General features: G+C 47.0%; 1 protein-coding gene across 2 annotated transcripts in view; it reads right to left on the bottom strand.

Annotated features, from left to right (window-relative positions):
* Positions 1-25,602, bottom strand: part of RNLS (renalase, FAD dependent amine oxidase) — a 553,624-nt gene that overhangs the window by 175,153 nt on the left and 352,869 nt on the right. The gene's annotated exons all lie outside the window — the stretch shown is intronic.

The following is a 25,602-nucleotide window of genomic DNA, read 5'->3' as shown; positions in this document are numbered from 1 at the left end:
CCTGTGTGGGTGACTGTCTAGAGGGAAGGCACAAAGCCCAGATGACACCAAACACAGACGTGTATTCCAGAGACAGGCAGAGGCACAGAATGGATAAAGTAAGAGAATGCCAACTTTCTATAAGTGGCAGTTTTGGACTTGAAATTTAAAAACCAGCTTCACTAAAATATGTTTTTTTTAATTGTGAGACCAGCGACACCTAACTTACTCATCCTATCTTTTACTAATCGGAAGTTACACTTGTAAAATGTTACAAGGCAACTCTAATGCTAACCAATGGGAGAGCTAAGCCTTGCTGTAGTGAAAAACAAATTGAGCAGTTTTTCACTACCAGGACATGTAAAACTCAAAAGTACATGTCCTATCTTTTGAATACACCGCAGCCTGCCCATCGGGCTACCTAGGGCCTACCTTAGGGATGACGTATATGTAATAAAAGGGTTGTTTTGGGCCTGGCAAGTAGGTGAATTTGCCAGGTCGAAATGGCAGTTTACACTGCATACATAGGATCTGTTGTGGCAGGCCTAAGATATGTCTGAAGGGCTACTCATGTGGGTATCAAAATCAATGCTGCAAGATCACTAGTAGCATTTGATTTACACCTGCACTGCACTGTACTGGCGACTTATAAGTAAATCAAATATGCCAAATAATGGTGAAACCAAATGCCATTACACTTTAGACACAGAACAAATGCACTTTAGCAAATGCACTTTAGCACTGGTCAGCAATGAGAAACTGCACAGTCCCAAAGACAGCAAAAACAAAGTTTAGCACACAGTAAAAAACAAGCATTTGCAAAGCAATAGGTCCCGCATTAGGAAAGTGTGAGCTATTGGTATTGTAAATTACATTTTTTTTTATTTGTGTTGGTTTTGAAAATATATAAATTAATAGCATTGTTATTCACAAAGCCAATAGCTTACACTTTCCTAATGCGAGTCCTATATGCTATGGCAATGCTTGTTGGTAGCAAGCAAGGACAGTGCTGTTGTGGTGCTGAGTGATGCTGTTGTGGTGCTGAGTGATGATGTGGTTGGGCTGAGTGATGCGGTGGTGTATTAGAGTGATGTGGTGGTGTCCCAGAGTGATGTGGTGGTGTCCCAGAGTGATGTGGTGGTGTCCCAGAGTGATGTGGTGGTGTCCCAGAGTGATGTGGTGGTGTCCCAGAGTGATGTGGTGGTGTCCCAGAGTGATGTGGTGGTGTCCCTGAGTGATGTGGTGGTGTCCCTGAGTGATGTGGTGGTGTTGTGTGGCCTTCAGCAGTGTGAGGCGTGCAGCAGTGGGAGGCGTGCAGCGGTGTGGGATGTGCAGCAGTGTGTGGCGTGCAGCAGTGTGTGGCATGCAGCAGTGTGTGGCGTGCAGCAGTGTGTGGCGTGCAGCAGTGTGTGGCGTGCAGCAGTGTGTGGCGTGCAGCAGTGTGTGGCGTGCAGCAGTGTGAGTAATGCAGCAGTGTGCAGCGTGCAGCAGTGTGAGGCGTGCAGCAATGTGAGGCGTGCAGCAGTGTGAGTCGTGCAGCAGTGTGCAGCATGCAGCGGTGTGAGTAATGCAGCAATGTGTGGCATTGTAAAGGGATGCCCGGCCAGGTAGAAGCAGGACCTCCTTTTTACGATTGGTGGAGTGCTGGCTATGCTTCCCCTCCCTCTTTGCACCATTGTCAGAGCAATTGGAATAACGAAGGATGCAGCCCGTTGCTAGAGTCAGAGGACGGCGAGGAGGACTACACCTTTAAGGGGAGATTCCGGGAGGACGAGGACAGGCCCACTGATGACGACAGATGCCTTAGATTGGGTAAAAGACAGGAACTCGAGATTCTGGCGAGTGACGACACTCCGGTGGAGTTCGGAGGTGGCGTGAGGAGCGGAGAAGAAACGGACGGAGTTCCAGTGACGGAGAAGAAACGCGAGGACGAGGAAAGAAAGCCAGGAGGCCAACGGTTTCGCGGAGCGCCGTGCCACACTCCCGAGGGAGGAGTCTGGCTGCAGCAGGTATGGCAGCGGTTTGCGGGGTGGGCCGGGAGACGGGGATCCTCGGCTCCTTAATACCGCGCGCTTGCCTATCTAAAACCGAGCCACTCCTCCCCATTATACCTTCCTCCCTCCTAGTGTAAAAACCTCCACCATCACTTATTCCTACCTCACAACTAAGGCACTAAGACCCGTTTTTATAGCACGTTTCACGGGTTTCCCCTCACTACCCCGGTTTCCCTTGGGTATCAGACATTGTACGAGGTTCCTGACAAGCTGTTCTCTCTCTCTCTCCACAATTTGGGAATTGACCGAGGGAGGAACTAGAAGAGCACCAGGAACAAGAGGGATCACGAGGGAGAAGAGCGCACCCTTAAGATCAGAGGTTGCCTAACCAGAACCATCGCCATCACGGATGCCGCCGTGTTTTCGAGGGAGAGACTTACCACCCGTTCTAAAAAGACACTGTCTAAAATAAAACCGTACTTACCCCGATCTAGTCTTCAGCCCCTTTCTGATACCCCGCCACATCTGGTGTCAGAAGTGGGATCCGCCACTTCCATCCCGTTACCCAAGATGGACCAATTAATTCAACATCTAATAAAGGGGCAAGAGAAGTTAGAATGGGCAGTTGAACGCCAAATTAATTCAGCCCAAGCGGACAGGGAGGTATTTAAAAATACCATCACAGCCCAAATTGTATAGCACGTTTCACGGGTTTCCCCTCACTACCCCGGTTTCCCTTGGGTATCAGACATTGTACGAGGTTCCTGACAAGCTGTTCTCTCTCTCTCTCCACAATTTGGGAATTGACAGAGGGAGGAACTAGAAGAGCACCAGGAACAAGAGGGATCACGAGGGAGAAGAGCGTGCCCTTAAGATCAGAGGTTGCCTAACCAGAACCATCGCCATCACGGATCCCGCCGTGTTTTCGAGGGAGAGACTTACCACCCGTTCTAAAAAGACACTGTCTAAAATAAAACCGTACTTACCCCGATCTAGTCTTCAGCCCCTTTCTGATACCCCGCCACATCTGGTGTCAGAAGTGGGATCTGCCACTTCCATCCCGTCACCCAAGATGGACCAATTAATTCAACATCTAATAAAGGGGCAAGAGAAGTTAGAATGGGCAGTTGAACGCCAAATGAATTCAGCCCAAGCGGACAGGGAGGTATTTAAAAATACCATCACAGCCCAAATTGAGGGCCTGAACAAGGCAGTGCAAAACCGTAGCACTATTCCAGTCGTAGACAGAAGAGGACCGCCGACTCATCCTTCAGGCGTGTCCTTGCAGAAGTATGTAAATGGAGAAGATCCTGACGCCTTCCTTTCAAACTTTGAGAGGGCAGCCCGGGCCTGTGGGTGGCCCGAGGAGAAATGACCATTCTTCCTGGCCCCCTTATTATCGGGAGAAGCCCAGGCCGCATACCAAGTAGCCAACGCTACCAAAAACAGCCCTTATACTGAAATAAAGGACATCATATTGGACAATTTAGGACTTGATGCAGAGGCATATAGAGCAAGGTTCAGGAGGGAAAAAGGGGTACATGGGGAGAATCCCAAGACTCTGTTTCTAAGGTTGAAAATGGCCACCGACAAATGGCTTAAACCTGAAAGCAGGAATAAAGAAGAAATCATGACGAGCATATACCTCAAACAATTTATGGAGGCTTTGCCCTACGGTACACAACGTTGGCTAAAGCAACACTCGGGACTCACTGCCCCTCAAGCCGTAGAGATGGCCACAAACTATTCCAGGGCTCAACCCCGATCCCTACCCTGGGACCATGAAAAACCCAGCAAAGTAATGCCTGTCACCAAGCAAGAAAAAAAACCAAAGCAGGCCCGAGCTCCAACGGATCAAACCTATTAGGATGGAACCCATGTCTAAAGGCCCACAGTGTTTCGAGTGTGGGGAGTAGGGCCACATCGCAAGACTCTGTCCTAGAAGGAATCCTCCAGAAGAACCGATGGAGGTGGGGTACATACCCAAGGCAGTGATGTACACAGAGGAGATGGGCCCATCATTCTATGTAAGGGCACAAGTCAATCAAAGACCTATCAGGGCCTTGTTGGATTCTGGGTTTAGACAATCAGTCATACAGAGGAAACTAGTACTACCCCAACAGATCTTTCCCGAGTCCTTAGTCCACATAAGGTGTGTACATGGGGATGTGAAGCCTTATCCATTAGCCCAAATCATGATAATACCCATGGGGGAACCCCCCTGTACAGTGAGAGTAGGGACAGTAGACTCCCTTCCCGAGGACCTAATTATAGGGGTGGATAGCCCTGATTTTTTGGCATTGTTCCAGAGACTCAAATAAGGGGATAACAGGTCCAAGTCCAGCCATGTTGACTGCAGAACCATGGCTTCTTGACCGTAGTTTTCAATTTGCCCAAGCCAACGACTCCACCTTATTTAATGCCTGGGAGCTGGCGCACGTGGCACAAACCACCCACGGAAATACGTACCCTAAGTTTCTGATTAAGAATGACCTTCTTTACAGAGAAGGAAAACCTTCTGAATCCCCACAACTATTGGTCCCAAAAGACTTTAGAGAACAAATCCTGTTCTATGCACACACCCACCCGACGGCAGGTCACTCTGGGGCGGAGAAAACCACCCAACACCTTTTAAAACACTTTTACTGGCCAGGAATCTATAAAAAAGCGGAAGAGTACTGCAAGAAATGCGACATCTACCAAAAAAAAAACATGTATAAACCCCCAGCTGTCCCATTGCAACCCCTTCCTATATTAGGGAACCCATTTGAAAGGATAGGAATGGACCTCATAGGGCCTCTGCCACGTACCTCAAAAGGACACACCCATGCACTAGTAATTGTAGACTACACCACGTGGTTTCCTGAAGCCTTTGCTCTTAGAGCCCCTAATGCTAAAAACATAGCAGAAAAGTTGTTGGAATTGTTCTCGAGGGTGGGGTTCCCAAAGGAAATATTGACAGACCAAGGGACACCTTTTGTGTCCTGTTTAATGAAGGAAGTATGCAAGTTACTGGACCTGAGTCATATACGAACCGCGCGGTATAACCGCATGTTAAAAACTACTTTAAAAAAAATGTTATCGGTAGAGAACAAAGACTGGGACCGGGTACTTCCCCTAGCACTATATATCCTTCGGGCCCAAGTGCAAAGCAGTCTAGGTTGCTCCGCATTTGAAATGTTGAATGGAAGACAACCAAGATCATTATTAGAAATTACAAGGGAGGCCTGGGAACAGGAGAAAAACACTGACCAGAAAACCCTTCTCGTTTATACTCAACAGCTAAAATCCAAACTCGGCAAATTAAGAGAACTGGCATATTCCAATTTGGAGAAGAGCCAAAATCGTCAAAAGAAATATTACGACAGGGGAAAGAGATGGAGGACCCTGGAAAAGGGAGACTGGGTCTTAGTGTTATTGCCCTCCTCCACAAAAAAATTCCAGAGCGAGTGGCTAGGCCCCTATTCAATAATAGAAACAATCGAGAGAGCGACATATAAAGTTCAGATCTCGCCTTCCCGACGTCAGACATTCCATATAAACCTACTTAAAAAGTGGATAGGGCCATTACAAAAAGCAGCCCAGTTCGGTCTCCCTACAAATTCAGGCCAAAGTACGTTAGACCAACTTCCGGTGAATGAAGAACTGTCTGATCAAATGAAGTGGGAGCTACGTACCACCCTAAACCATTTTCCCCAATGTTTTCGGATCTACCCGGTCGAACCCATCTGATAGAACATAAAATCGAAACAGAAGAGGGAAAATGCATAAAACAAAAAGCATATAGGAACCCTGCAGCCAGAAAACAAGATGTAAAACGGGAAGTACAGGACATGCTCAGATTGGGAGTTATACGACCCTCTAAGAGGAACTGGTCGTCGCCCATAGTAATGATACCGAAACCGGATGGGACAACCAGGTTCTTTATGGACTTTCGTGCTCTAAATGCTATTTCCACCTTTGATGCGTACCCAATACCCAGATGGATGATTTAATAGAACGAATAGGGGAGGCTCGGTTCATCACAACGCTAGACCTTACCAAAGGATACTGGCAAGTGCAATTAAGGGAGGAGGACAGACCGCCTTTTCCATGGAGGACGGTTTATTTGAGTTTAACGTCCTCCCATTTGGGCTACATGGGGCGCCAGCAACTTTTCAGAGATTAATGAATGACATACTTCAACCATACTCCACATATTGTTCGGTATATCTGGACGATATTGTAATTTCTAGCAACACATGGTCGGAACACTTATGTCATGTAACAGCCATCTTGAAAGCCCTGTGTAATATTCTAGGTTTGTTCTGTACTGTTTATTGATACCTTGTCCCTTTAAATGTGACTCCAATGTATTCTTAGAACCTTACTATGTTCATGAGGTGCATTCCACTAGGGATTCACTCTATCTTAGACTCTAACTGAACTGGTTGGCTATTTCTGTATGCCATTCAATAAATCTATCTCAATCTACTCAACTGCCTCCCTTGGATCATTACATAAATTTATTGGCGACGATGCGTGCTGTGTAATACCCTTGGGCCTGGCCATCAAGAGATAGAGCTTCGTTCCTGCTTATTGTTGACCACCCGTCACTTTAAGGATCGAGTCGGCATTTCCTACTTCAACACGGAATCATCAAACTGGCTCTCTACAATTACGGAGGTACATTTCTACCGTTTCGGAATTATCTACGCTTAATTCCTACAAATACGAAGATATCAGGAAGGATTTTCCTTCGTTGAACTTTATCAACCGACTTCAAACAAAGACAACCTGAAAACTGTAAGACTATTTATTCTTATTTATTTGTCTTATTCGTTTGTGGTTACTCGGACTTCTACTTCATTTTCCTTTCCTGATACTTTTGCTCTGCCTTGACTTTGACCGTTGTCAATTCAAAATTACATTTCGTACCTCGAGCCATACCTCGAGCCCTTCTGTGACTGGAGTTCTGATCTTCTGCATTCTGTTTCCGTGTGCAGTCCTGTGACGTCTATTCAAGCCTCCATGTCAGCACGTTTGTGAAGAGCGTTGCTAAGAGCGTCATACGTCATCACACAACGTCTTCTATTGTTCCTTTTCATTGGACGAATACTTTGATTGTCGGGATTGGTCCTACCATTCGTCTCTATGACGTACTGAACATTCTTCATGCATTCGCCGCTGATGCGCACAGCTCTTACCTTCAATTTCGCGCATTCACCGCTGATGCGCACAGCATTCATTGCTTAGCAACCATTTGTTCGCTGATGTGCACAGCTCCCGCTTTCAAGTTATTTATGCGCACAGCTCTCTCCTTGTATTCACAAACTCTCGTTTTCACCATATTTATATGCACAGTTTTTCTTGGACACTCACTGATGTGCACAGCTCCTGTGGTTTAAATTACGAACATAAAGCACTATTTTACCTTTATTCTATTTATTTGATACTAGTTCCATATTTAACGCTGGTACACACAGTTTTTATCATATACAACTTTTGACTCACTTTTCTGTTTATACTACTCACTTTGCTTCATTGATTTTATTGAAAAATTTTCTTTAAGTTATGTCTACTCTACAGTCAGTTAATCCACCTCCAGCTTTTCTGGAAACTCCTGGCGAACCTTCTATAAGGTGGGAAATCTGGCATGATGCTTTTGAGAATTATCTAGGAGCTATTGGAGCATCTAGATTTCGCCCTGAAAGGAAGAAATGTCTTCTTTTGCACTCCCTAGGCTTTGAGGGCAGGTCAGTCTACAAACACCTCCCTGACCTACCTGTTACTGAAGGTGTTGCTTCGGATGAATATAGTGACACCATTCAGAAACTTAAAATACGTTTCGATAAACAACCTAATCTTATGGTTCGTAGACACACTTTCTTTAAGAGAAAACAAGCTGATTCCGAAGATATTGATACTTATATCTCTATCTTACGCAGATTGGCATCTGAATGTAAATTTGAGAACTTCAATGAACAACTTATAAGGGATCAGTTTGTGTGTCATTGCAAGGATAAGAACATCAGACAAAAGTTGTTAGCATTGAGCGATCCGTCTCTTGATGACACTATTAAATTAGCCAAAAGTGTAGAAACATCTATGGTTTCTCTCAAAGAACTGGAGGACAAAGTTATTGAACCTATAAATGCCTTAAGTTTAAATTCTTCTTCTAGGTTCAATAAAAGAAAATCTGTACCGAATATCACTAAAGGTAAAGTTTGGAATAAAACTATTTCCTCTCAAATGTGCATAAGGTGTGGCAACCCCCAACACCTTAAAGGTTCTTCTTGTCCTGCTTCCAACGTTGTGTGCAACTATTGTAAAAAGTTGGGACATTTTGCTAAAGTCTGCTTAAAATTAAAAAACAAGAAAAGTTTTGATAAACCGGTTGTGGGTGTTGTAGATTCTGATTCTTCTTCAGATTCTGAGATAACTATTGGAGTTGTCTCTGATTTTCCTGATGAATCAATAATCGAAGGTGATCCTGATTCCTGTGTTGACCCCATCATTGATGTGGCTGTTGGGGACAAAATTTTGAAACTCCTTGTAGATTCTGGTGCTAAAATCACCATGATTGATAAGGATTTATTTGACATTACATGGAATAACTCTCGTCCTCTTCTTCCTCCAGACCGTGCTCCTGTGTCTTATGAAGGGAGGAGGATCAGTCTCCTTGGCTTCTTTGAAGACATCCTATGTTTTCAGGGAAGGAAGATTAGAGGAAAAATTTACGTTGCTATTAAAGGACTCAATATATTGGGTTGGTTCCATCAGGGTCTTTTCGGAATGACACTTAAACCTGGTGCGAGGGAACAAGTTTTTATTGCTACATGTTCTGATTATTTGGAAATGCTCAAATGCAAGTTTCCCTCTGTTTTTAGTTCAAAATTGGGCAAAATAAAAGGCTTTAAGCACAGGATCATTGTTAAAGAAGGATCAACACCTGTTAAACACAAACTTAGGGGTGTGCCGTTCAGCGTCAGAGATGATTTAAAGAAAGAACTGGAAATGCTATGTGAGTGTGGTGTGATTGAACCTACTGAATCCTCTCTTTGGCTTTCGCCTTTGGTCGTAGCCCGTAAGAGGGATGGCAAACTTAGGGTCTGTGTTGACCTTCGTTCAGTCAACAAAGAGATTTGGGTAGATTCTCATCCCCTTCCCCGCATTAACGATCTTTTTACAGCTACCAAAGGAGCAAAGTTCTTCACCAAACTTGATTTAGCCAATGCCTACCACCAGGTTGAGTTGCATCCTGATTCCCGTCACATTACTGCTTTCGTTTCCCATTTGGGTACGTTTCAGTATAAACGCATGCCTTTTGGTCTAGCGTCTGCCGCTTCGGTCTTTCAGAGAGTTATGGGTAATATTTTGCAAGGTGTTAAGGGTGTAACAGTCTTCCAAGATGATGTGTTGATCTTTGGCAAAGATGTAGGTTCTCATGATTGTGTTTTGGATAGTGTTCTTAGTTTATTTCAAGATCATGGTGTTGTTTTAAAACTTGAAAAATGCAAATTCATGTGTACGGAAGTTGAGTATCTCGGCCACATTTTGACACAAGACGGAATTAAGCCTAGACCTGGACTTTTGGACGCTATTTCCAAAGCTTCTACTCCGTCTGATAAAACTGGAGTTAAATCTCTTCTGGGTATTTGTGAATACTACTCCAGGTTTATTCCCCATTATGCGACCATTGTACGTCCTATCAGTAATTTGTTAAAAAAAGGTGTCAAATTTGTTTGGTGTGAAGAGTGTGTCCAAGCTTTTGAAGAAGTGAAAACTTCCCTAACGTCTGATTCTGTACTTAAGCCGTTTGACCCTGCCTTACCTTGTTGCCTTACCGTTGACGCAAGTTGTGTCGGTCTTGGTGCCACTTTAACACAAAACGAAGGTGGTGTAGAAAGAACCATCAGTTTTGCTTCAAGAGTGTTGAGATCGGCTGAGATTCAATACTCTGTGATAGAGAAGGAGCTTTTGGCTTGCACCTGGGCCATTGAGAAATTCAGACCGTTCATTTGGGGTAGACGTTTTTTACTTCAAACCGACCACAAACCTTTGGTTAACATCTTGGGTGGTGGCCTTACCAAGTGTTGTACGCCCAGGATTTTAAGAATGGTCACCAGGCTCTTACAATACAATTTTGATGTTGTGCATATTGCCGGGGGGAAAAACGTAAGGGCTGATTTCTTGTCCCGCTTTCCTCCCACTGTGTGTGACGATGATGTCGACATTCCATTTTCAAATCTTATTGATGAAGATTGTGATGATTGCTTAGTTGCTTGTGTGGACATTCCTGAGTTACAAATTTGTTCTGAAGTTGAGTGGAGAAAGGCTTTTGATAAGGATAGTATTCTTCAAGATGTTTGCAACTTTGTTAAGATAGGTTGGCCACGTGAGAAAGTGTTGTCTGCATCCCTTCAACCCTTTTCTAAAGTTGGACATGAGATTTCCATTGAGGACGGTATTTTATTACGCAATGATAAAATCATCCCTCCTATTGCTTTTAGAAAAGACATCATTACCAAAGCTCATGAGGGTCATTTAGGTTGTTCCCTCACCAAACGAAGGATTCGCGAGATGTTCTGGTGGCCTGCCATGGATTCAGACATTGATTGTTTTGTTGCAGAATGTTGTATATGTAAATCTTCTGATAAGAGTCTCAAGACTTGGGTTCCCCCTCTTATGCCAGTGGAATGTCCTGATCGTCCCTGGGCTAAGCTGGGTGTGGATATAATGGGTCCCTACTCCATGCTCAGTGGATGTTTCAGGTTCATTTTGGTTTTAGTTGACTATGCTTCCAAGTGGCCTGAGTTTAAACTAACTAAAGACGCCAATACCAAAAGTGTAATTGAATTTCTTTGTGATGTATGGAGCAGGGAAGGTTTTCCTGAAGTGTTGGTTTCCGACAATGGGAAGCAATTTGTGAGCCATGAGTTTGGTGAATTTCTCTTCAAGTCAGGGGTCAAGCATGTCAAGAGCTCCCTTTATCATCCTCAAGGGAATGGTCTCGTTGAGAGGATGAACAGAGTGGTTGGCGACTGTGTAAAGTGGGCTAGAAGTAGCAATGTTGAGGTCAGTAAAGCTTTGAAGAGCATGATTTGGTTTTACAGAACCACCCCTCACTCCTCCACTAAGATCTCTCCTTTTGAGTTGATGAGAGGTCGAAAGCCTAACACTTCATTTTGTCCTGGGTGGATGTCCAAATGGATTAAGTCAAGTTCAGATGTTTCAAGTCTCATGTCCATTGTTAAAAGTAATGTCTTACTTGCCCAGTCCAAACAAAAGGAATATTTTGATGTAAGGAAAGGTACGAAAGAGAGTGTTTTGGAAGTTGGCGATTATGTGCGGATCAGGAAGTCTGGACATGTCAGCAAAGGGGAAAGCAAGTTTGGACCTCCTGTAAAAGTTGTTAAAGTCACAGGTAATGCCATACAAGTTGAAGGAGGTTTCTGGTGGAATCTCAATAGAGTTGCTAAAATTGTCCGTGACTCTGGGGTTCTCTCTAAAGCTAATTCCTCCTCACATGTTTCTGAAAATCCCTCCAATACTTATGTACTCAACAATACTTCCTCCGCTGACACTGGTACCAGGAAGAGCTCTCGCATTGTAAATAGACCTTTAAGATTTAGAGAATAAGTTTACAAATGTATTTTGTAATTAGACTGTTATTTATCTCTGCTTTTCTTTTGTTTTCCCTTGTGTTTTTCTTTTCTCATGACCATTCATTCCTTTAAGAAAAGGAGATGATGTAATATTCTAGGTTTGTTCTGTACTGTTTATTGATACCTTGTCCCTTTAAATGTGACTCCAATGTATTCTTAGAACCTTACTATGTTCATGAGGTGCATTCCACTAGGGATTCACTCTATCTTAGACTCTAACTGAACTGGTTGGCTATTTCTGTATGCCATTCAATAAATCTATCTCAATCTACTCAACTGCCTCCCTTGGATCATTACACCCTGCAACTGGCGGGTTTAAACATAAACGCCAAGAAGTCCCGAGCAGCCTATTACAAAGTAAAATATCGAGGCTACATGTTAGGGGAAGGGGACATAGCCCCGCAAAAAGAAAAAATTAAGGCCATAATGAACACCCCCTTTTCCAAGACAAAAAAAGAAATAAGAGCGTTTCTAGGCCTGATAGGTTATTACCGAAGGTTCCTGGATAACTTCGCTGTCATGGCTAGCCCTCACACAGACCTATTAAAAAAGGACGTCAAACCCTCTAAGATTCTACATCCACCAGAAGAAGCTGAAATGGCCTTTCAGGAACTAAAAAGGGCCATAACAACAAGTCTAGTGTTAGTTCCACCTAATTTTGACAAACCCTTTTTCTTAGCGACCGATGCATCCAACACAGGGGTAGAGGCAGTTTTATCCCAGACAGGAGAGGATGGGCTAGAACATCCGGTCCTATACATCAGTCGGAAACTACACCCCCGGGAATGTAAATACCCCACAGTAGAAAGGGAATGCTTCGTGATACGTTGGGCAGAAGACAAACTAAAATACTACCTTGAAGGAAAACCCTTTGTATTGTACACCGACCATGCACCACTTCAGTGGATGTATAGGACCAAAGCACAGAACCCCCGAGTTCTCAGGTGGTTCCTCTTCTTACAGCCTTTTTCTTTTGTTATTAAGCATAGGAAAGGCCCTGACAACTGTAATGCTGATTATCTCTCTAGAAACTCGATTCTCCCCAATCGGCAGAAACCAGGGGGAGGTATGTAAAGGGATGCCCGGCCAGGTAGAAGCGGGACCTCCCTTTTACGATTGGTGGAGTGCTGACTTTGCTTCCCCTCCCTCTTTGCACCATTGTCAGAGCAACTGGAATAACGAAGGATGCAGCCCGTGGCTAGTCAGAGGACAACGAGGAGGACTACACCTTTAAGGGGAGATTCCGATAGGACGAGGACACGCCCACTGATGACGACGGACGCCTTAGATTGGATAAAAGACAGATACTCGAGCGTCTGGCGTGTGACGACACCCTGGTGGAGTTCGGAGGCGGCGTGTGGAGCGGAGAAGAAACGGACGGAGTTCTAGTGACGGAGAAGAGAAGCGAGGACGAGGAAAGAAAGCCTGAAGGCCAACGGTTTTGCAGAGCACCGTGCCACACTCCCGAGGGAGGAGTGTGGCTGCAGCAGGTACGGCAGCGGTTTGCGGGGTGGGTCGGGAGACGGGATCCTCGGCTCCTTAATACCGCGCGCTTGCCTATCTAAAACTGAGCAACTCCTCCCCATTTTACCTTCCTCCCTCCTAGTGTAAAAACCTCCACCATCACTTATTCCTACCTCACAACTAAGGCACTAAGACCCGTTTGTATAGAACGTTTCACGGGTTTCCCCTCACTACCCCGGTTTCCCTGGGGTATCAGACATTGTACGAGGTTCCTGACAAGCTGTTCTCTCTCTCTCTCCACGATTTGGGAATTGACCGAAGGAGGAACTAGAAGAGCACCAGGAACAAGAGGGACCACGAGGGAGAAGAGCGTGCCCTTAAGATCAGAGGTTGCCTAACCAGAACAATCGCCATCACGGATCCTGCCGTGTTTTCGAGGGAGAGACTTACCACCGTTCTAAAAAGACACTGTCTAAAATAAAACTGTACTTACCCCGATCTAGTCTCCGGCCCCTTTCTGATACCCCGCCACAGGCATGCAGCAGTGTGTGGCGTGCAGCAGTGTGAGGCGTGCAGCATTGTGCAGCGTGCAGCAGTGTGAGTAATGCAGCAGTGTGAGTCATGCAGCAGTGTGAGGCGCTTACTGGAGGTAGCTGGTGGGCTAGTTGGCCCCCAGGGACCCTCAGGATTGAAGAGGAATTAATTCCCCAACTTAAAACGCGCCACAGGGTGTGTTTGCACACATGTCACGTCAGGCCCCACCCCCTCCCTTCACCAGTGTGCAAACAGGCACTGTGGCGAGTTGTACGTTGGGGAGGTAACGCCCCTTGAATCCTGAGGGTCCCTGGATTTTCCCGTTTTTAAAAAAAAAGGCCTAGGGGGTCAGGGTGTTTCTACCCTGCCCCCTTTTTGCTTTTTGCACCTTAGTTTTACTGATTTCTTGTGCCTCGGTTCTACACTTCTAAGTGTAAGATAATGTTCGGAGAGAAAGTCAACTTCTGATATTTTTCCAGACATATTTTTAGAAAGAGATCTTATATATTTCTAAGGGAAGACTGTTGATTCTTTTTGCGCTGTGATGTTGAAAACATTGAAAATGACTCTCCTATGATTAACTCCTGTATTTGGAAGAAACTTCAGTTTTTTGGGGAATTCTAAAAGAATTTCATGAGTGTTCCTTACAAAGTAGTAACATACGTAATATTTATGAATGAAGAGTTTCCACCAGGTGGAAGTGTCTAAATTTTTAATGGTAACTCAGACATATGGTTGCACATTTCCACATTTATGTTGCTATAATTGCAAAAGAAGCATTGTCAAAGCGAATAGGTCTCACCAACGCAAGAGCTATTGACTTTGCCAATGTGTTTTATCCATTTTGTACACCAGCATGGCTGCTGTTCAGCACGGCTAAAGGTTAGTGGAATGGAGGTTACTGGAAGGAGGAGAATGGAATGGAGTGTCATAGAGTGGAAATGTGAAATGTGGAGTAGAGTATCGTAGAGTGGAGTGTATTGGAGAGGCATAGAGTGGAGTTGCGTAAAGTCTCGTACAGTGGCGTATAGTAGAGTGGACTCTTGTAGAGTGCATTGGCTTAGAGTTTTGCAGAATATAGTGGTGTAGAATGGAGTGGATTTAGAGTGCAATGGCAGAGAAGGAGTAGTTTCTGTCCTGTAACTCCAGTTCTGTAGTAGGGGTATCTCTGTTATAGTCATAATCTAGTGAATAGTCCCGCCCATGTGCGTGGACCCCGGAGCAATCAAAAATAATCTCTTACAGTGTCAAAAAATGCAGAAATGCATAGACACTTAAGAGAAAATTTTAAAGACAGATAATGCAGCCTAAAAATGCTACACTGTCCAGTACTTCAACTAGAAATTCCACCATAAAATCCACAAAACAGCAAAAGCCTGTACAGATTTCCATTGCTTTAATAGCAAAACTCCCTCAGGAATGATAGAGAGAAGAACCTGGACAGACAAGCCCCATAGGCTGCCATTATGTGGCTCAAAACAGGATACTGTGCCTTTAAGAGAATCTTCCAGAACCTTCTCCCAGTATCCCAGAATGCATAGCAGGTCCAACTTACTTTCAGTTCTTTTTGAAGGCGTAACACGCCAGACCTGTAGCATTCCTCAAAGGAATATGTCTCTCTCCACCGGGGAGGAGGGAGGGCGCTTATGACTATAACAGAGATACCCCTACTACAGAACTGGAGTTACAGGACAGAAACTACTCCTTCTGTAGTAGGGGACCTCTGTGTATAGTCATAATCTAGTGAATAGAATGGCAAGCCCATCCCCACACCAAAGCGGCGGTGGAGAAAAGAGAATTAACGCCACTACTGTGCGAACAGATTTCGCAGCGAAGCCTGCCCAACCTGAGCGTCTGCCCTGGCATCAGTGTCCAGGCAGTAATGCTTAGCAAAGGTATGAACTGACTTCCAAGTGGCCGCCTTGCAGATTTCTGCAATCGGAACATTACGGAGCAATGCTGTCGTGGCAGCCTTGCCCCTGGTGGAATGAGCCTTAGGCTTACCTCCTAAGGTCTTATTAGCTTTTTGGTAACACAGCTGTATGCAGGACACAATCCACCTAGAGATAGACTGCTTAGAGGTCGTAAGACCCGTCCTGACAGATCCATAGTTGATGAACAATTGGTCTGACCTACGAATATCCCTGGTTTTATCCAGATAAAATTTCAGCACCCTTCGAACATCCAGGGAATGCAAAGACCTTTCCGCTGGAGATGAAGGATTCTGAAAGAACGTAGGTAAAGATATAGTCTGATTGATATGAAAATCAGAAACAACCTTGGGAAGAAACTTAGGGTGAGTACGCATAACAACCTTAGCAGCATGAAATACAGTATAAGGTTCTTGGCAACACAAAGCCTGAATTTCACTCACTCTGCGGGCCGATGTAATGGCCACGAGGAACGCCGCCTTCCAGGACAGGTGCTGCAACGAAGCCTTATGAATAGGTTCAAAAGGCTCCTTCATCAATCTGGACAGCACCACATTCAAGTCCCACGAAGGCGAAGAAAGCCTGACAGGAGGGAACACTTTCTTCAAGCCTTCCAAAAAATCTTTGATCACAGGGATCTGAAAGAAGGAAGTCTGTGAAGGGCATTTCCTGTAGGCAGTCAAAGCAGCCAGATGAACCTTAATGGAATGAACATTAAGGCCAGACTGCGCCAGATGTAGTAGGTATGGAAGGATGACATCTTCCTTGCATGTCGTAGGGTCATAGTTCTTAGACTTGCACCAGATGCAAAACCTCTTCCACTTGTAAGCATAAGAAGTCCGAGTGGAAGGTCGCTTCGCCTCTTTCAGTATGTCCATATAATCCGCTGGGAGATTCAAATGGCCATATTGCACTATTTCAGGAGCCATGCCGCCAAACTCAAAGACGAGAGGTTGGGGTGCACCATCCGCCCCCCGAACTTCGTGAGAAGGTCCGGCCTGCACGGCAGTTTCATGTGAGGAAGGAGAGACCGGTGAAGCAGGTCCGTGAACCACCACTGTCTGGGCCATTCCGGGGCAATCAGAATCATCTTCGCCCTGGATTGGGAGAGCTTGATGAGAACCGCTGGAATCAGGGGAATGGGTGGAAAAGCGTACAGAAAGCTGTTCGACCAGTTGATCCATAACGAGTTCCCCAGCGTCCCCGGCTGGTAGTACCTGGAGGCGAAGTCTCGGCATTTGCTGTTTCGGGCGGTGGCGAACAGATCTACGTCTGGAGTCCCCCACCTTGCGAAGACTTCTCCTAGTACTTCGTCGTTTATGACCCATTCGTGGTTTTCCTGAATCAGTCTGCTCAGTTCGTCTGCCTGAACATTCTGCACACCTGGCAGATGCGCGGCCGTTATCGACAGTCCTCGAGCCAGAAGCCAGTGCCAGATCGCCTGCGCCTCCTGTGACAGAGTGCGCGATCTCGAGCCCCCCTGCTTGTTGAGGTAATACATCGTTGTCGTGTTGTCCGTCTGAACAAGCAGAGAGTTGGTCTGAAAGGACGGATGAAAGGCCTTCAGTGCCAAGTGAACAGCCCTGAGTTCCAGGAAATTGATGTGGTATGTGGACTCCGTCGGGGACCACGACCCTTGAATCTGTAGGTCTCCGGAGTGCGCTCCCCAGCCCTGGAGAGAAGCATCCGTCACGATAGTCTGAGTGGGAATGTCCTTGTGGAAGGGAACCCCTCTGAGGAGATTCCTCGCTGAACACCACCACTTCAGAGACTGAAGAGCATGTAGAGACAGTCGTATCCTGTCGTCCCAAGATCCTCTCCTCTGGTCCCATTGATCTTCCAAGCACTCTTGCAGCGGTTTCATGTGCAGCCGTGCATGCGGCGTCAGGAAGATACAAGAGGCCATCGATCCCAGTAGAGACGACACCGTCCTCACTGTTGGAGATGGAGCGACCATAAGAGCCTGAGCCTTCCGAAGGAGTGATAAACGTCGCTCCTCCGAAGGAGACACGCTTGCTGACAGCGTATCGATGGAGGCTCCCAAGTACTGGATGCACTGGACCGGAGTCGGGACAGACTTGGACATGTTGATGTGCAACCCCAGCTTGTTCAGTAGAACGCACGTCTTCTGGAAGTGTGCTTGAGCTTCCGAGAAGGAGGAGGCCTTGATCAACCAATCGTCCAGGTACGGGTAGACAAACACCTTGTTTGTCCTCAGGTGTGCCGCAACCACTGCCATGCACTTCGAGAATGTCCTGGGCGCAGACTTCAGCCCGAATGGAAGTACCGTGTACTGATAGTGATTGGTGCCGACTTGAAATCGCAGAAACTTCCTGTGCTTGCATGCAATGGGTACATGGAAGTATGCATCCTTTAGGTCTATGGCACACATCCAATCTCCTCGTTGCAACTGAGGGTACATCTGATGCAACGACAGCGTGCGAAACTTTTCTCTGCGAATCCACTTGTTTGCCTGTCGCAAATCCAGAATGGGCCTGAACTCGTTCTTGTCCTTCTTGCGGACCAGAAAGAACCGGGAGTAAAGGCCTCTTCCTCGCTGAGACAGAGGTACGTCCTCTATCGCCCTTTTCCTTAACAGGATATCGGCCTCCGCCTGGAGCTCGCGCAGCTGATACTGCGAGCTGACCGGGGGAATCGATGGAGGAGGGCTGGTGAACCGAAGACTGTATCCATTGCAAACAATATTCAGCACCCACTTGTCCTGAGTAATTTTTCTCCACTCTGCCAGAAAAAATTGAACGCTTCCCCCCACCGGAGCGGGTAACGGACGAAGGGGAAGTAACCGCTCAGGGTCGAGACCCAGCCGGGCCCTTGTTCGCGGTAGAGGACTGCTGTCCACCTCTACCCCTCTGACGTTTTTGGAAGGGCCTTCTGTACTGCTGCTGCTGTTGCTGCTGCTGCTGTTGCCCAGAAGACTGTCCCCTACCTCTACCCTGTGACCCGAACCGTCGTTGGAACTGGCGGTAGGGTTTCTTCTCTTTGGGCTTCTCCAAGCCCACAGCCGACAGGGTTTCTGCCTCGGCCTTCATCCTGGCCATTTCGTCATCTGCGTGTTTCCCGAAGAGGGTATCGCCGGAAAACGGCAGATTTGCCACTCGTTGTTGTGCTTCAGGCTTGAGCGACGTCAGCCGGAGCCAAGCATGGCGTCTCTGATTGATACCATAACAGTATCCATGCGCGGCCAACAGGGAGATAACCGCCGCGGCGCTGATGGCCTGGTTAGAAACCAGCATCCCTTCCTGAACGACCTCCATGAAATCCTCTCTCCGATCACGCGGAACGAGGTCCGCAAACCGTTCCATGGAGTCCCACAGTGCACGGTCGTATCGTCCCAACAACGCCGAGTCACTGGAAGCCTTCATCGTTGCGGAGGACGTCCCACATGCCTTCCGACCAGCAGAGTCAATCCAGCGGCTCTCCTTATCGGGAGGCACGGTGGAGGCAGGAGAGGTGGCATGGAGCTTCCGGGCCGCCGTCACAATCACCGAATCCGGTGCCGGGTCCTTTCGCAAGAAAGCCGGGTCCGACTCTGGAGCCCTGTATTTCTTGAGGAGCCTGGAAGGCGCAGCTTTCACCACCGCCGGCGTAAGGAAGAGTTGTTCCGCCGGCTCAAGTAGTCCTGGCACCAAAGGCAGTAGGGGGCGAGACAGGTGTTTCTTATGCAATGTCTCAAAGATCACCGAAGTTGAGGGCGTAGGGGCCGTAACCTCGATCCCCAACTTCGCCGCCCCGCGCAGGAGAACCTCCTGGAACGTGCCAATGTCATCAATCGGGGACACCCTCGTCTCCGGTGAATCTGACAACGTAGGTGAGTAGGAACGGGTCCCAGAAGCAGACCGAGACCTGGACCTATGCCTCCTATGGCGATGCCTGGATCTCGAGGAGAATCCGCGTCCACTCCTCGACCTGTCCCTTCTCCCCGAGCGTGACCTTGATCTCTTCGGTCTGGGACGCTCCGCCGGCCTCCCCGGGTCGGACGTCTTGGGTTTATGAGGAACCTTCGACTTAGGAGTCTTCTTCGGAGATGTCGGAAGTCTGGGCATCGACACCGATCACGGTGGAACCGGAGGATGAGCACCCGGCACCGGGGCCTGCGGTCCGGAAGGAAAAGCAGGTAGAGGAGGCAATGGAGGAGGAGTCGGAGCCCTCGGAGGAGGACCTCTAGGCAAAGGAGGAGGAGGAGGTGTAATAGTCTTCTTAGGGGTATACACCTCGGAGTATGCCGTTCCCGGCGAGCCACCATCCTGTCCTGACTGTGGGGAGCCCCCCACAGTCCTGGGCCTGTCTTTTCGACCTCCTGACGTCGACGATCTGTGCCCAGACGCAGAGCGTGGTTCCTTTGACGGCGAGCGTCCCTTCGGCGTCGACCGTTTCACACTCCTCGGCGTCGACCGGCTTCTCCGCCTCGACGTCGACCCTGACCAGATGGACGAACCTCTGAATCTCGACGACGGGCGATGACGCCTCGACGGCGACCTCGACCGCCTCGACGACGACCTCTTCGATCGCCTCGACGTCGATCTCTTCGATCGCCTCGACGTCGACCTCTTCGAGCGCCTCGACGTCGACTTCTTCGGCGCCTGAGACCTCCTCCGTCTCGACGGCGACCTCGACGACGAGGATCCCCTCGACGACGACAATGTCCGCGTCTTCGACGGCGAACGGCGGTGTCGCCTCGACGGCGAGCGCCGATGCCGTCCACTCGACGCCGACGGCGACGACGAGGAGATCGACACCGGGTTCGACGGCGGCCTGTAAACGTCCCTCGACGTCGACGGGCGACGTTTTCTCGACCCAGAGCCCTGGGGAGACCGGGGACTGGCCGTGGACCTTCCTCTCGACTCGTGGTCATAGCAACTGAACCAGACGGAGACCTCGGACGTTTGCTGGACTTCCTGCCCCTGGGGAGCCCCCCAGAGGCCTCAGCATGGGCAGCAGAAGCCCCTCCAGACCCACCTTGAGCCTTCAGTCTTCTTTCTTCAAGCCCTGAAGTCTGATTTTTCTCCTGTCCTTCAGGGTCCTGCCAGAGAAGCCTCTACAGATCACACACTCCTCTGGGATGTGGGAAGAGGGAAGGCAGAGGATACACACCTCATGGGGGTCTGACTTGGCCTTCTTCCTGGAGCACTCTGGGCATTTATCAAATAATGCAGGCATTATGGACAGCCAAAGAGAGCAGAAACCCAAGAAGAAAGGCACCAAAGTACTTTAAAAGTACACAAAAACGAAATTAGTGAAAAAACACCAACAAAACCCTTGAAAAGGGAGAGCTCAATGCTCCAAGGTCCTGCTTGCAGGAGCCGGAAAAAAGAACTGAAAGTAAGTTGGACCTGCTATGCATTCTGGGATACTGGGAGAAGGTTCTGGAAGATTCTCTTAAAGGCACAGTATCCTGTTTTGAGCCACATAATGGCAGCCTATGGGGCTTGTCTGTCCAGGTTCTTCTCTCTATCATTCCTGAGGGAGTTTTGCTATTAAAGCAATGGAAATCTGTACAGGCTTTTGCTGTTTTGTGGATTTTATGGTGGAATTTCTAGTTGAAGTACTGGACAGTGTAGCCTTTTTAGGCTGCATTATCTGTCTTTAAAATTTTCTCTTAAGTGTCTATGCATTTCTGCATTTTTTGACACTGTAAGAGATTATTTTTGATTGCTCCGGGGTCCACGCACATGGGCGGGACTATTCACTAGATTATGACTATACACAGGGATCCCCTACTACAGAAATAAGATGCATACAATGCAGTGAAGCAGAATGCGTTGGCATCGATTAGAGTGTTGCATGGTAGAGTGCAGTGGTGTAGAGTGGCATAGAGTGTAGTGGTCTAGAGTGATGCTGAGTAGAGTAGAGTGTGTGGCACAAAGTGCACTGGCATAGAGTGGAGTGATGCAGAGTAGAGTGGTATAGAATGCAGTAGCGTGACTGCATTGGCATTGAATGAAGTAGTGCAGAGTAGAGTAGCATAGAGTTCAGTGATGTAGAGTGCAGTGTTGCAGAGTAGAGTGTCATTGGTGTAGAACGCAGTGGTGTAGAGTGGTGTCGATTGCAGTGGCATAGAGTGGTACAGAGTAGTGTAGAGTGCACTGGCATAGAGTGGTGCAGAGTAGAGTGGCATAGAATAGAGTGGTGCTGAAGTAGTGCAGAGTAGAGTAGCATAGAGTTCAGTGATGTAGAGTGCAGTGTTGCAGAGTAGAGTGTCATTGGTGTAGAACGCAGTGGTGTAGAGTGGTGTCGATTGCAGTGGCATAGAGTGGTACAGAGTAGTGTAGAGTGCACTGGCATAGAGTGGTGCAGAGTAGAGTGGCATAGAATAGAGTGGTGCAGAGTAGAGGGGCATAGAATGCAGTGGTGTAGAGTAGAGTGACCTAGAATACAGTGGTATTGAGTAGAGTGATGCAGAGCTGAAAGCAGTGGCGTAGAGTGTAGTGGTATAGAGTGGAGTATAGTTGAGTGAAGTGGAATAGAGTACAGTGGACTGGTGTAGAGTGCAGCTGCATAGAATTTAGTGGTGCACAATGCAGCATCGTAGAATGCAGTGTCATAGATTAGAGAGGTGCATAGTAGAGTGCAGTGGCGCAGAGTTGAACAGGGCAGGGTAAAGTGGGGCAGAGTAGAGTGGTATAGAGTGCAGTTGCATAGACTGCAGCGGCGTAGAGGGGCGTAGAGTGCAGTGGCATAGAGTGGTGCAGAGTAGAGTATAGTGGTGTGGAGTGGTGTAGGATGCAGTAGTGTAGAGTGGAGTAGTGCAGTATAGAGTGGTGTTGAGTTCAGTGGCAGAGAGTGCAGTGTTGCAGAGCACAGTGCCGTAGAGTGCAGTGGTGTAGAGTGGCGTAGGGTGCATTGGCGTAGAGTGCAGTGGCGTAGAGTATAATAGAGTAGAGTGGAAAAGAGAGCAGTGGAATAGACTACAGTTGTACAGAATAGAGTGCAGTGTCATAGAGTGCAGTTACAAAGATTGCTGTGTTGTAAAGTGCAGTGGTTTAGAGTAGAGTGACGTAGAGTGCAGTGGCAAAGAGTGGCACAGAGTGGAGTACAGTGGCGAAGAGCGCAGTGGCGTGAAGTAGATTGTTTCAAACTATAGTGAAGTGGCGTGGAGTGGTGCAGGGTAAAGTGAAGTGGCGTAGAGTAGAGTGGTGCAGGGTAGAGTATAGTGGCATAGAGTGCAGTGGCATACAGTGGATTGGTACAGAGTAGAGTATATTGGCCTAGAGTGCAGTGGCATAGAGTGCAGTGTTGTAGAGTGGCATAGAGTGGAGAGGTGTAGAGTAGAGTTGTGCAGAGTAGAGTGGAGTGGCCTAGACTGGAGTGTTGTGGAGTAGAGTAGAGTGGCATAGAGTGAATTGGCAAAGAGTAGAGTGGTGCAGAGTAAGGAGAGAGACGTTACGTGAAGTGGCGTAGAGTGGTGCAGAGTGGAGTAAAGTGCAATGGCGTGGTGTTAAGTGGAATAGAGCAAACACAGGGAGATGATGGATGGAGCACGGAAACTTTTCAGACACTCACCCCCAGTCACCGATATGCAAATCAGTCTTGACCCTGTGCCTCATGGGAACAGTCTTGCCTGAACCAGGTCTTCTCTGTACCCAAACAAGCATTTCGGCAGTTCGGGCTGGCCTGATCCCATGAGGAACATGGTCATGACTGATTTGCATATAGCTGGGTCTGAACTGGGGTGGCGAAGTGAGCTTAAGAACGATTATGGACTCAACCCAGATCTGTGACTGGGGGTGAATGTCTGAAAAGTTTCAGTACTCCGTCTATCATCTCCTTGTGTTTGCTTTGTTTGCCCTAAGTTGGCATGGTATGCCCAGATGTGGATCACTTACTCACTTAGGCACTGGCTTCAAGTTAGCCTGGCTGATGAGGGTGTTACCCTGAAACTGGTCCCAGGATGCTTTTTTCCGGTCCAGGGAAAACCTGGCGTGGCAGTTCGGGCTGGACTGTTCCCATGAGGAACAGGGTCATGACTTATTTGCATATGGCTGGGTCTGAAGGGAGGTAAAGAAAGATGATGGATACAACCCATATCTGTGAATGGGGCGAGTGTCTGAAATGTTTCAGTGCTCCGTCCATCATCTCCTTGCATTAGTTAAGTGTTGTGGTGCAGAGTATCATGCTGTGGCATGGAGAGGTGCACAATAGAGTAGAGTAGATTGGAGTGGCATACAGTGGAGTATGCATGGTATAATACGGTAGGACACTGCCATTACAGACAATATATTTTCAATTGAAATGAACATTTCATTTGCACAGACATACAGTTTTACTAATGAAACTATACAGTGCACAAACGATAATGTGTGGAAATGGCATCACCTTGTGTATTGATTTTTTTTCCCCAAGAGTTTTATATAGCGTGAACTTGACCCGGTATCGGGTATCAGAGTGCTTTACATAACACCAGTTGTGTTACATGAGGACACACATTCATTTTTGTTAGGCATGGGGAGATTAAGTGATTTGCCCAGAATCACAGGATGTTCAGCGTCATTGCCGAGACTCGAACCCGGTTCCCCAGATTCGAGGTCAACCGCCCTAGCCGTTAGGCCAACTCCTCTCATATTAAAGTATTTGTTTCCAAAACACTTCAGAATTAAAAAGCAATGTGCTCTATTTGTGCTTTGCTAATGGTGATATATTCTGAAATGCTTTCCCAGTTCATTTAAATGTTGTTGTGTGCTAGAAAAAAATATTTTCCTCTACCCTCAGTATCCAGCAAGATTGTCACATAAATCCTCTCACTTTGAAGACGGAGAAAGAAAAAGAAACATCAAGCTCCCTCACAGGACAGAGCCTGACATTTGACCTCTGTTTTGGAATACACAGAAAATGTGGCCAGATAAGAACAAGATGTACAGGCCTGTTTACAGAATAGAGCAATCGTGGAAGAATACAAGGAAAGGTAGTGTGAAGAGGCTTTGCTCCTTGGAAGGGATGAACTGAACCTAGACTACCTCGAACAAATAAAGCCAGCAAATAAAAAGCCATAAAATGTGAGTTACAAACCACAAAGCCAATGGTAAACAACAGGTGGAATGCATTCCCAGGGAAGCTTTCTGAATGTCCCCAAGATGGCTTTAGCAAACCAGACAGCTGTGCTGTCTAATTTCTCCCCTTTGGAGGAACCACTTTGCACAAACCCCCATTAATTATGGGGCTGCTCTCTTCCATCCCACAGCCTGAAAACAATATTACTGCAGTCTGCGACTAGAGGATATATCCATGGTGCAGAGGTAATTGTTACGGATAAGCGAATGCTTACAGGTTTACTAGTTTGTAAACGCTTGCATAGTTTTGTAGGTGGGAATGTGCTGACCATTCGTGCACTCCTAACCCTAAATTTGCAATTTTGTAAATTACATGATACAAGTGGCTTATCAGTATTTGCAAATGTCAGTTGCAATTCTTCGAAGCAGGATTAGGATCAAGTTCTAGCAAACTGAATTTAAGTTGGCAAAAATGTTATCAGTCAGGACTATTCTGTTTTATTGACCCTTTGATTCGGACATTTCCTTCAGTATAACTTAAATACCATTAGTAATAAAAACAAACTATGTGCACCAGATTGCAATTATTTTAGATTAGTGCTCACCTGGTCATGTATCCTGTCACAATCAAGTGATAACCAAATGCTTGAATTCAAATTTGACTCCATCTCTGAATCAGGGCTGAAAGATATATGAAGTTGAAAAGTCACCCAACTCGTAATTTCTTTTTTTATTTCCTTTGCCTCTTTGTGAAGGGCAAACGTTAAGGCATTAAAAAGGGGAAAGCTTGCTTTACTTGTCGTCCTTCCTTGTAGTAGAATACAGTTTCAACTTCTGTTTAGTGCGACAGGTGGACTGGTGCAGCTTATTAGCAAAGACCCAGCCCTCTTTCACCCACCTCCCGACGTGAAAGATCGAATTTTTCCCCCACTATCACTCCAGCCATTTCCCTGCTGATCCCCACCATTCTGCTCCCACACTGTATCATTGTTTGGATCCCCCCCACACACTCCCTCCTCTCATTTCCACATGTTTAACTGTGTCCCTC

This window comes from Lissotriton helveticus, chromosome 5_1 (assembly GCF_964261635.1).
Source record: "Lissotriton helveticus chromosome 5_1, aLisHel1.1, whole genome shotgun sequence".
In the NCBI taxonomy this organism is placed as follows: Eukaryota; Metazoa; Chordata; class Amphibia; order Caudata; family Salamandridae; genus Lissotriton; species Lissotriton helveticus.
This window is presented reverse-complemented; position numbering and strand designations above follow the sequence as displayed.